Below are 13,256 nucleotides of genomic sequence, written 5' to 3'. Positions count from 1 at the left end.
TGAGGCATTCTGGAAATGATGATACACCACCTGGATACCCAACAGCGCAATCCCAAACGATACCTAATGTGCCCCAGAACCAGTTTCAGAATCAAATGCCTAACCAATATTATATGCCACCACAAAACACCTTTACTTACCAAAATCCCATGATGATGAATCCATACCAAATGCAAATGTTCCATCAACCTTACATGCAACCACCCAAAAGATGTACTTATAAGAACTTCCATGATTGCAAACCCTCCGAGTTCTCTGGAAGTACTGATCCGACTGTAACTCTCAATTGGTTACGAGAAGTTGAAAGGGTATTTGAAGCGTGTCAGTGTGAACCCGAGCTGAAGGTAACATATGCTAGTAGACTGTTGAAAGGTAGGGCTATGATTTGGTGGGATTCTTTGATTTCTAGTATACCAAAAGAGCAAGTGAGTATGATCACATGGGAGCAGTTTCATGGGAAGGTGTGTGAACAATATTGTAATCCATTTGATATGAACAGAATCAAGACTGAGTTTCTTGAAATGAAGATGACACCTCAAATGACAATCGATGAGGTAGTAGAGAAATTTATGGATAAACTGAGGTTTGTACAACAATGGGTGCCAGACGAAGCGTCTCGTATCCAGCATTTTGTTAATATCATTCTGCCTGAGTACAGAACTTTTGTTAGAACAGCTACATCATTGTCTCAAGCTGTTGTGATGGCTAAGATGGTAGAAAGTGATGTTCAGGCTGCCAGAAACAGAATGTTTGGTAATGTGCTACAACAAGGTGGACAAGTATCTGGTCAATCAGGATCTAAATTTAAGAAGTCTAGTGGGTTTAAATCGAAGGGTAAAAGTGGTCAGAGTAGAACTGGATCTGGATCAGGTAAAAGGAATTGGTGTCACACGTGTCGATCTTCTCACAGTGGTTAGTGTTCTGAGGCTACAAGAAGATGCTTAAAGTGTGGTGTTGTTAGGCATGAGTCTTCAGCATGCCCGTATCCGAATAGTGTGTGTTGAAGTTGTCACAAACCAGGGCATCGTGCAATTAGTTGTCCGTCGAAGAGTGGTAGTTCCGGGGCAGGGTCAGGGGCGCGTTCAGCATCAGCTGGAGGTTCAACTGCCTCGAGTGGGCAGAAGAGGAAGAACCCTCCAACAGCAGAGGCTAGAGCTTTTCAGATGTCGATGGAAAATGTTGTGGTAACCGACGAAGTAATCACGGGTATGTTTCTAATCAACTCAATACCTGCTCGCGTATTGTTTGATTGTGGTGCCAATAGGTGTTTTATGTCCCTAGATTTCTGTGCTAAGTTGAATTTACCAGCTACTGTGTTACCCAAGCCGGTTAGTGTAGAAGTAGCTGATGGTAAGACCACACCTGTCACAACTTATGTGACTGGGGTTTGTATAGAGATCGAAGGGAAGTCTTTCTCGGTGACTTGTTTAGTGTTACCTATTCCTAGCTTTGATGTAGTACTAGGAATGGATTGGTTGAGCTCGCTTAGGGCTAATATTAAGTGTGATAGGAAAATGATTACCTTTCGTTCGACCGATGGAACCCGTGTTGTGGCCCGAGGGGAGCGGGGAGGGTATAATTTTCTGTTGATAACCATGATGAAAGCGAAAAAGTCGATGGCAAAGGGTTGTAAATCATTTCTTGCATATGTGATTGATGCGAAGAAAGAAAAGAAAACAGTGGCCGATATTCCGATAGTATCAGAATTTCCCGAAGTGTTCCCAGATGAGTTAATAGGTCTGCCGCCGGTAAGGGAAGTTGAATATAAGATTGAATTGGTTCCTGGAACAACTCCAGTTGCAAAAGCTCCATACCGATTAGCGCCGTCTGAAATCCGTGAAATGATGTCACAGATTCAAGAACTATTAGATCATGGGTTTATCCGACCGAGTTCTTCACCGTGGGGTGCTCCGGTATTGTTTGTTAAAAAGAAAGATGGGTCAATGCGTATGTGTATTGATTATCGTGAATTGAACAAAAGAACAGTGAAGAATAAGTATCCGTTACCTCGAATAGATGATTTGTTCGATCAGTTACAGGGTGCTTCATTCTTTTCTAAGATAGACTTACGATCCGGATATCATCAGGTTCGTGTTGCTGAATCAGATATACCGAAAACAGCGTTCAGAACAAGGTATGGTCATTATGAATTTCTTGTCATGCCGTTTGGGTTGACGAATGCGCCAGCAATCTTCATGGATCTAATGAATAGAGTGTGTCGCCCGTTCTTAGATAAGTTTGTGATAGTGTTTATAGATGATATACTGGTGTATTCAAAGACCGAAAGTGAACATGCTGAACATCTGAGACAGGTTTTGAACATGTTGAAACGTGAACAACTATTTGCAAAATTTTCAAAGTGTGAATTTTGGTTACGTGAAGTGCAGTTTTTGGGTCATGTGATTTGTGCCGAGGGTATAAAAGTTGATCCGACAAAGATAGAAGCGGTAATGAATTGGAATTCTCCGAAGACTCCGACTGAGATTAAGAGTTTTCTGGGATTAGCCGGTTATTATCGCAGATTTATCAAGTATTTCTCAAAAATAGCGGGTCCGTTGACTAAGTTGACTCGTAAAGATGTAGCCTTTCGATGGACTGATGAACAGGAAAAGGCTTTTCAGATTTTGAAACAGCTACTGTGTCAGGCACCAGTGTTAGCTTTACCAGAAGGTTCAGACAACTTCGTGGTATACTGTGATGCATCATATGCTGGGTTGGGTTGTGTATTAATGCAAAGAGATAAAGTAATCGCCTACGCCTCGCGACAGTTGAAAGTTCATGAGAAGAATTATCCAGTGCATGATCTTGAAATGGCTGCAGTAGTGTTTGCTTTGAAACTGTGGAGACACTATTTGTATGGAACCCATTGTGTTATATGTACAGATCACAAGAGTTTGCAGTATATCTTCTCACAGAAAGAATTGAATATGCGTCAGAGACGATGGCAAGAGTTGATCAAAGATTATGATTGTGAAATTAAATACCATCCGGGTAAGGCAAATGTGGTTGCAGATGCGCTAAGTCGTAAAAAGTCAAGTGAAAATGTGAAATTTCTTCGTTTGAATATAACTTCAGATTTGATTAACAGCTTAAAAACCATTCAGGCCTGTGCTTTAGAGGACGAACATATTAAATCTGAACAAATGACCAAACGAAAAGTGGACTTAATTGATGACTCACGTGGACTAAAGACCTTAAACAATCGTGTTTGGGTGCCTAAGCTTGGAGATTTGAGGGATTTAATCATGACGGAAGCTCACAAATCCAGATTGACAGTACATCCGGGTAGTAATAAGATGTATCATGATTTGAAAACAGTGTATTGGTAGCCAACAATGAAATCAGATATCGCCCGTTATGTCGAAAAGTGTCATATATGTGCTCAAGTGAAGGCCGAACATCAGAAACCTTATGGTTCATTACGTCAGTTACAGATTCCAGAGTGGAAATGGGAACATATAACGATGGATTTTGTGACCAAATTACCTCGAACTCAGAAAAGACATGATATGATTTGGGTAATAGTGGATCGTCTAACTAAAAGTGCTCATTTTCTTGCTACTCGTGAGACAGCTTCGTTAAGTGAGTTAGCCGAATTGTATGTGAAAGAAATAGTTAGTCGTCATGGTGAGCCGTTATCGATCGTTTCAGACAGAGATTCCAGATTTGTGTCAAATTTTTGGAATAGTCTTCAACAGAATCTGGGTACACGTGTGAATTTAAGTACAGCTTATCATCCTCAGACAGACGGATAGAGTGAAAGAACAATACAGACTTTGGAGGATATGTTAAGGGCTTGTGTGTTAGAATACGGTGGTTTGTGGGATACATATTTGCCGTTGGTCGAATTCGCGTATAATAATTCATATCATTCGAGTATAGGGATGCTGCCCTATGAAATGTTATACGGTCGCCGTTGCAGAACTCCGACTTGTTGGTTAGAAGCCGGGGAGAAACAGTTTGCAGGTCCCGAAATTGTTCAAATGACAGCCGAAAAAGTTGCAATTGCGAGAGAAAAGTTAAAAGCCGCTAGAGATAGGCAAAAAAAGTATGCTGATCCGCGTAGACGTCCGGTAACCTTTAATGTGGGTGAACGAGTGTATCTGAAAGTTTCGCCATGGAAAGGGGTTATCAGATTCGGTAAACGTGGTAAGTTAGCACCGAGATTTATTGGTCAGTTTCCGATCAGTGAAGTGTTGAATGATCAGACTGTGGTGTTAAATCTTCCGTCAGAGTTATCTGGTATTCATAATACATTCAACATTTGTTATCTTCGTAAGTGTAAAGTCGACGATGAAACACAAATTCTTCCTTTAGAAGATTTAAGGGTTGATTTGAATAAGAAATTGGTGGAAGAGCTGGTCCGTGTGGTTGACCAAAAGGTGACTAAGCTGAGAAAGAAAGAGATTCCGATGGTGTTGATTGAGTGGAAACACAGTTTGGGATCTAATCTTACGTGGGAAACGGAAGAGTTGATGAGAAAACGCTACCCTCGTTTGTTTGACCAAGACCAGATTTCGAGGACGGAATCTTCTTAATGGGGGTGGATTTGTAACAGACTGAAACCCGGGCTAGTTGTAAGTTGCCTATTTTGCCCTTAGGGTTTGTGCTTAGTCTTAAGTGCTTTTATTTTAATTATTTTATTAGTGTTTTATTATAATTGTGTTGTGACCAGTTTGTGACAAGGGTCCCAGAACAGGTTGGTTTATTTAATTTGGACTCCGTTAGGACCGCCTAAGGAGATACGAAAGGTTATCAGATAAGATAACTGGTAAATACCCGTGTGTTGTGGGGTATGAGTTTTAATACCCACTTAAGAGTGTAAACTGCTTCTATTTTCTCATTTCTAGACTTTTCTCAAACAAGTACGTACCAAACTTATCTCATCTCAAACCCTAATTGATCTAAGTCTTAAATTGGATTATGAGGCTTTAAGGATTGATTCATATCATCCTTGTGATCATTTATCCAGGTTTGTTAGCTTGAATTCGTGCTTTAATTCATAGAAATTAGGTTTTGGGTGTAAATGGGTTTTTGATGAATTTTGAGCTTGAATCTTCATATTATGTGTTTGTATGTGTTAATTGATGTTAGAAATAGGTTGTATATATGTTTAGTAGCTTCCATGTGCTTAAAAACGGATCAAAAACACTCAAAAATCGAGTTTTGGGCGAAAAATGCTCAAAATCAGCGTAAGAAGTTCGAAACCCAGTTGCTACAGTATTTTGCTACTGTATTTTGCTACAGTACCCGAACTGCTACAGTGTCACTATTTGCTACAGTGTCACTATTTGCTACATTGTCACTATTTGCTACAGTACCGAGTTGGTACAGTGCTCGAGTTGCTACAGTACACGAGTTGCTACAGTGTCACTATTTGCTACAATACCAAGTTGGTACAGTGCTCGAGTTGCTACAGTACACGAGTTGCTACAGTGTCACTATTTGCTACAGTACCGAGTTGCTACAGTGTTACCATTTGCTACAGTACTTTTATGAAATTGAAACGGGCGTAACTTTCAAAACGTAACTCCGTTTTTGATGAATAAACTATCGTTAGAATCGTAATAAAGAATACTTTTTAATGGTGAACTTTTAAGAAACTAGATCAAACTATTTTTGGGCCGGAAAAAGAGTTTTAGTGTGTATGTCGTGTTTTGCACGCACCTGTATGCCATTATTGAATGGAGTCATGATGTAGACTCATAAAATTATGAATATATGGTGTTATGACCTAGTTAATCGTATGAAATGATTATATTATTTATTGGATATGTATATTAACTTTGTTTGTGTTGTTCTCAGGTTAAAAGGACAAGGAGGAAGCTCAGAAATAATAACTGAGCAGTTGCTGGTAATTGGTGAGTGGGTCTATCTCCGGATAGAGTTTAAGTAGCATATCATGCTACTGTGGTTGACTCTTTTACCATGCATAGTGTAGAAATTGCCATGTTAGAATAATATAGTATGCATGATGTTGTATGTGAATTATGTGTACACTGTGTGAATGGCACCAGTCGAGCCTAGGGAGACTGGGGACTCGAGACCGTGCCTAAGAGAGGTTAGAGTCCGTATGAGGTCAACCGTGCCTAGGGGAGGTTGGGTCCATAGGCTACTGATTGTAGAGTATAGTGTGAATGATGCTTCCTGAAATGTCCCGTTCTTATTGATTAAAAACGTTCCATATTAATTGATTTCGTTGCGAGGTTTTGACCTCTATATGAGACGTTTTTCAAAGACTGCATTCATTTTAAAACAAACCATAACCTTTATTTCATCAATAAAGGTTTAAAAAGCTTTACGTAGATTATCAAATAATAATAATCTAAAATATCCTGTTTACACACGACCATTACATAATGGTTTACAATACAAATATGTTACAACAAAATAAGTTTCTTGAATGCAGTTTTTACACAATATCATACAAGCATGGACTCCAAATCTCGTCCTTATTTAAGTATGCGACAGCGGAAGCTCTTAATAATCACCTGAGAATAAACATGCTTAAAACGTCAACAAAAATGTTGGTGAGTTATAGGTTTAACCTATATATATCAAATCATAATAATAGACCACAAGATTTCATATTTCAATACACATCCCATACATAGAGATAAAAATCATTCATATGGTAAACACCTGGTAACCGACATTAACAAGATGCATATATAAGAATATCCCCATCATTCCGGGACACCCTTCGGATATGATATAAATTTCGAAGTACTAAAGCATCCGGTACTTTGGATGGGGATTGTTGGGCCCGATAGATCTATCTTTAGGATTCGCGTCAATTAGGGTGTCTGTTCCCTAATTCTTAGATTACCAGACTTAATAAAAAGAGGCATATTCGATTTCGATAATTCAACCATAGAATGTAGTTTCACGTACTTGTTTCTATTTTGTAAATCTTTTATAAAACCTGCATGTATTCTCATCCCAAAAATATTAGATTTTAAAAGTGGGACTATAACTCACTTTCACAGATTTTTACTTCATCGGGAAGTAAGACTTGGCCACTGGTTGATTCACGAACCTATAACAATATATACATATATATCAAAGTATGTTCAAAATATATTTACAACACTTTTAATATATTTTGATGTTTTAAGTTTATTAAGTCAGCTGTCCTCGTTAGTAACCTACAACTAGTTGTCCACAGTTAGATGTACAGAAATAAATCGATAAATATTATCTTGAATCAATCCACGACCCAGTGTATACGTATCTCAGTATTGATCACAACTCAAACTATATATATTTTGGAATCAACCTCAACCCTGTATAGCTAACTCCAACATTCACATATAGAGTGTCTATGGTTGTTCCAAAATATATATAGATGTGTCGACATGATAGGTCAAAACATTGTATACGTGTCTATGGTATCTCAAGATTACATAATATACAATACGAGTTGATTAAGTTATGGTTGGAATAGATTTGTTACCAATTTTCACGTAGCTAAAATGAGAAAAATTATCCAATCTTGTTTTACCCATAACTTCTTCATTTTAAATCCATTTTGAGTGAATCAAATTGCTATGGTTTCATATTGAACTCTATTTTATGAATCTAAACAGAAAAAGTATAGGTTTATAGTCGGAAAAATAAGTTACAAGTCGTTTTTGTAAAGGTAGTCATTTTAGTCGAAAGAACGACGTCTAGATGACCATTTTAGAAAACATACTTCCACTTTGAGTTTAACCATAATTTTTGGATATAGTTTCATGTTCATAATAAAAATCATTTTCTCAGAATAACAACTTTTAAATCAAAGTTTATCATAGTTTTTAATTAACTAACCCAAAACAGCCCGCGGTGTTACTACGACGGCGTAAATCCGGTTTTACGGTATTTTTCGTGTTTCCAGGTTTTAAATCATTAAGTTAGCATATCATATAGATATAGAACATGTGTTTAGTTGATTTTAAAAGTCAAGTTCGAAGGATTAACTTTTGTTTGCGAACAAGTTTAGAATTAACTAAACTATGTTCTAGTGATTACAAGTTTAAACCTTCGAATAAGATAGCTTTATATGTATGAATTGAATGATGTTATGAACATCATTACTACCTTAAGTTCCTTGGATAAACCTACTGGAAAAGAGAAAAATGGATCTAGCTTCAACGGATCCTTGGATGGCTCGAAGTTCTTGAAGCAGAATCATGACACGAAAACAAGTTCAAGTAAGATCATCACTTGAAATAAGATTGTTATAGTTATAGAAATTGAACCAAAGTTTGAATATGATTATTACCTTGTATTAGAATGATAACCTACTGTAAGAAACAAAGATTTCTTGAGGTTGGATGATCACCTTACAAGATTGAAAGTGAGCGAGCAAACTTGAAAGTATTCTTGATTTTATGTAACTAGAACTTGTAGAATTTATGAAGAACACTTAGAACTTGAAGGTAGAACTTGAGAGAGATTAATTAGATGAATAAAATTGAAGAATGAAAGTGTTTGTAGGTGTTTTTGGTCGTTGGTGTATGGATTAGATATAAAGGATATGTAATTTTGTTTTCATGTAAATAAGTCATGAATGATTACTCATATTTTTGTAATTTTATGAGATATTTCATGCTAGTTGCCAAATGATGGTTCCCATATGTGTTAGGTGACTCATATGGGCTGCTAAGAGCTGATCATTGGAGTGTATATACCAATAGTACATACATCTAAAAGCTGTGTATTGTACGAGTACGAATACGGGTGCATACGAGTAGAATTGTTGATGAAACTGAACGAGGATGTAATTGTAAGCATTTTTGTTAAGTAGAAGTATTTTGATAAGTGTATTGAAGTCTTTCAAAAGTGTATAAATACATATTAAAACACTACATGTATATACATTTTAACTGAGTCGTTAAGTCATCGTTAGTCGTTACATGTAAGTGTTGTTTTGAAACCTTTAGGTTAACGATCTTGTTAAATGTTGTTAACCCAATGTTTATAATATCAAATGAGATTTTAAATTATTATATTATCATGATATTATCATGTATGAATATCTCTTAATATGATATATACACATTAAATGTCTTTACAACGATAATCGTTACATATATGTCTCGTTTAAAAATCATTAAGTTAGTAGTCTTGTTTTTACATATGTAGTTCATTGTTAATATACTTAATGATATGTTTACTTATCATAGTATCATGTTAACTATATATATATCCATATATATGTCATCATATAGTTTTTACAAGTTTTAACGTTCGTGAATCACTGGTCAACTTGGGTGGTCAATTGTCTATATGAAACATATTTCAATTAATCAAGTCTTAACAAGTTTGATTGCTTAACATGTTGGAAACATTTAATCATGTAAATATCAATCTCAATTAATATATATAAACATGGAAAAGTTCGGGTCACTACAGTACCTACTCGTTAAATAAATTTCGTCCCGAAATTTTAAGCTGTTGAAGGTGTTGACGAATCTTTTGGAAATAGATGCGGGTATTTCTTCTTCATCTGATCTTCACGCTCCCAGGTGAACTCGGGTCCTCTACGAGCATTCCATCGAACCTTAACAATTGGTATCTTGTTTTGCTTAAGTCTTTTAACCTCACGATCCATTATTTCGACGGGTTCTTCGATGAATTGAAGTTTTTCGTTGATTTGGATTTCATCTAACGGAATAGTGAGATCTTCTCTAGCAAAACATTTCTTCAAATTCGAGACGTGGAAAGTGTTATGTACAGCCGCGAGTTGTTGAGGTAACTCAAGTCGGTAAGCTACTGGTCCGACACGATCAATAATCTTGAATGGTCCAATATACCTTGGATTTAATTTCCCTCGTTTACCAAATCGAACAACGCCTTTCCAAGGTGCAACTTTAAGCATGACCATCTCTCCAATTTCAAATTCTATATCTTTTCTTTTAATGTCAGCGTAGCTCTTTTGTCGACTTTGGGCGGTTTTCAACCGTTGTTGAATTTGGATGATCTTCTCGGTAGTTTCTTGTATAATCTCCGGACCCGTAATCTGTCTATCCCCCACTTCACTCCAACAAATCGGAGACCTGCACTTTCTACCATAAAGTGCTTCAAACGGCGCCATCTCAATGCTTGAATGGTAGCTGTTGTTGTAGGAAAATTCTGCTAACGGTAGATGTCGATCCCAACTGTTTCCGAAATCAATAACACATGCTCGTAGCATGTCTTCAAGCGTTTGTATCGTCCTTTCGCTCTGCCCATCAGTTTGTGGATGATAGGCAGTACTCATGTCTAGACGAGTTCCTAATGCTTGCTGTAATGTCTGCCAGAATCTTGAAATAAATCTGCCATCCCTATCAGAGATAATAGAGATTGGTATTCCATGTCTGGAGACGACTTCCTTCAAATACAGTCGTGCTAACTTCTCCATCTTGTCATCTTCTCTTATTGGCAGGAAGTGTGCTGATTTGGTGAGACGATCAACTATTACCCAAATAGTATCAAAACCACTTGCAGTCCTTGGCAATTTAGTGATGAAATCCATGGTAATATTTTCCCATTTCCATTCTGGGATTTTGGGTTGTTGAAGTAGACCTGATGGTTTCTGATGCTCAGCTTTGACCTTAGAACATGTCAAACATTCTCCTACGTATTTAGCAACATCGGCTTTCATACCCGGCCACCAAAAATGTTTCTTGAGATCCTTGTACATCTTCCCCGTTCCAGGATGTATTGAGTATCTGGTTTTATGAGCTTCTCTAAGTACCATTTCTCTCATATCTCCAAATTTTGGTACCCAAATCCTTTCAGCCCTATACCGGGTTCCTTCTTCCCGAATATTAAGATGCTTCTCCGATCCTTTGGGTATTTCATCCTTTAAATTTCCCTCTTTTAAAACTCCTTGTTGCGTCTCCCTTATTTGAGTAGTAAGGTTATTATGAATCATTATATTCATAGATTTTACTCGAATGGGTTCTCTGTCCTTCCTGCTCAAGGCATCGGCTACCACATTTGCCTTCCCCGGGTGGTAACGAATCTCAAAGTCGTAATCATTCAATAATTCAATCCACCTACGCTGCCTCATATTCAGTTGTTTCTGATTAAATATGTGTTGAAGACTTTTGTGGTCGGTATATATAATACTTTTGACCCCATATAAGTAGTGCCTCCAAGTCTTTAATGCAAAAACAACCGCGCCTAATTCCAAATCATGCGTCGTATAATTTTGTTCGTGAATCTTCAATTGTCTAGACGCATAAGCAATCACCTTCGTTCGTTGCATTAATACACAACCGAGACCTTGCTTTGATGCGTCACAATAAATCACAAAATCATCATTCCCTTCAGGCAATGACAATATAGGTGCCGTAGTTAGCTTTTTCTTCAATAACTGAAACGCTTTCTCTTGTTCATCATTCCATTCAAATTTCTTCCCTTTATGCGTTAATGCAGTCAAGGGTTTTGCTATTCTGGAAAAGTCTTGGATGAACCTTCTATAGTAACCAGCTAGTCCTAAAAATTGGCGTATGTGTTTCGGAGTTTTCGGGGTTTCCCACTTTTCAACAGTTTCTATCTTTGCCGGATCCACCTTAATACCTTCTTTGTTCACTATGTGACCGAGGAATTGAACTTCTTCCAACCAAAATGCACACTTTGAAAATTTAGCGTACAATTCTTCCTTCCTCAATACTTCTAACACCTTTCTCAAATGTTCACCGTGTTCTTGGTCATTCTTTGAGTAAATAAGTATGTCATCTATGAAAACAATGACAAACTTGTCAAGGTATGGTCCACACACTCGGTTCATAAGGTCCATGAACACAGCTGGTGCATTAGTTAAACCAAATGGCATGACCATAAACTCGTAATGACCGTAACGTGTTCTGAAAGCAGTCTTTGGAATATCATCTTCTTTCACCCGCATTTGATGATACCCGGAACGTAAGTCAATCTTTGAATAAATAGTCGAGCCTTGTAGTTGATCAAATAAGTCGTCGATTCTTGGTAGTAGGTAGCGGTTCTTGATGGTAAGTTTGTTCAACTCTCGGTAGTTGATACACAACCTGAATGTACCATCTTTCGTCTTGACAAACAAAACAGGAGCTCCCCACGGTGATGTGCTTGGTCGAATGAAACCACGCTCTAAAAGTTCTTGTAATTAGCTTTGCAGTTCTTTCATCTCGCTGGGTGCGAGTCTGTAAGGAGCACGAGCTATTGGTGCAGCTCCTGGTACAAGATCTATTTGAAATTCAACGGATCGATGTGGGGGTAATCCCGGTAATTCTTTCGGAAATAGATCGGGAAATTCTTTTGCAATAGGAACATCATTGATGCTCTTTTCTTCAGTTTGTACTTTCTCGACGTGTGCTAGAACAGCATAGCAACCTTTTCTTATTAGTTTTTGTGCCTTCAAATTACTAATAAGATGTAGCTTCGTGTTGCCCTTTTCTCCGTACACCATTAAGGGTTTTCCTTTTTCTCGTATAATGCGAATTGCATTTTTGTAACAAACGATCTCTGCTTTCACTTCTTTCAACCAGTCCATACCGATTATTAAATCAAAACTCCCTAACTCTACTGGTATCAAGTCAATCTTAAATGTTTCGCTAACCAGTTTAATTTCTCGATTCCGACATATATTATCTGCTGAAATTAATTTACCATTTGCTAATTCGAGTAAAAATTTACTATCCAAAGGCGTCAATGGACAACTTAATTTAGCACAAAAATCTCTACTCATATAGCTTCTATCCGCACCCGAATCAAATAAAACGTAAGCAGATTTATTGTCAATAAGAAACGTACCCGTAACAAGCTCCGGGTCTTCCTGTGCCTCTGCCGCATTAATATTGAAAACTCTTACGCGGCCTTGTCCATTCGTGTTCTCCTGGTTCGGGCAATTTCTAATAATGTGGCCCGATTTTCCACATTTATAACAAACTACATTGGCATAACTTGCTCCGACACTACTTGCTCCGCCATTACTCGTTCAGACACCATTTGTTCCTTTCGTTCTATTAACCCCTGGTCCGTAAACCTCACACTTCGCCGTGCTATGACCATTTCTTTTACACTTGTTGCAAAATTTGGTGCAGAACCCCGAGTGATACTTTTCACACCTTTGGCATAGCTGCTTCTGATTGTTGTTGTTGTTGCGGTTATTATTGTTGTTGGGATGATTGTTGTAGTTGCTGTTGTTGTTGTTGTTGTTGTTGTTGTTGTTGTTGTTGGGCCGTTTGTTGTAGTTGCGATTGATATTGCGATTGTTGGGATAATTGTTGCGATTATTGTTGTAATTG

Source organism: Rutidosis leptorrhynchoides, chromosome 2 (genome assembly GCF_046630445.1).
Source record: "Rutidosis leptorrhynchoides isolate AG116_Rl617_1_P2 chromosome 2, CSIRO_AGI_Rlap_v1, whole genome shotgun sequence".
In the NCBI taxonomy this organism is placed as follows: domain Eukaryota; kingdom Viridiplantae; phylum Streptophyta; class Magnoliopsida; order Asterales; family Asteraceae; genus Rutidosis; species Rutidosis leptorrhynchoides.
The sequence above is the reverse complement of the archived record's forward strand: the minus strand, read 5'-3'. Positions refer to the sequence as shown.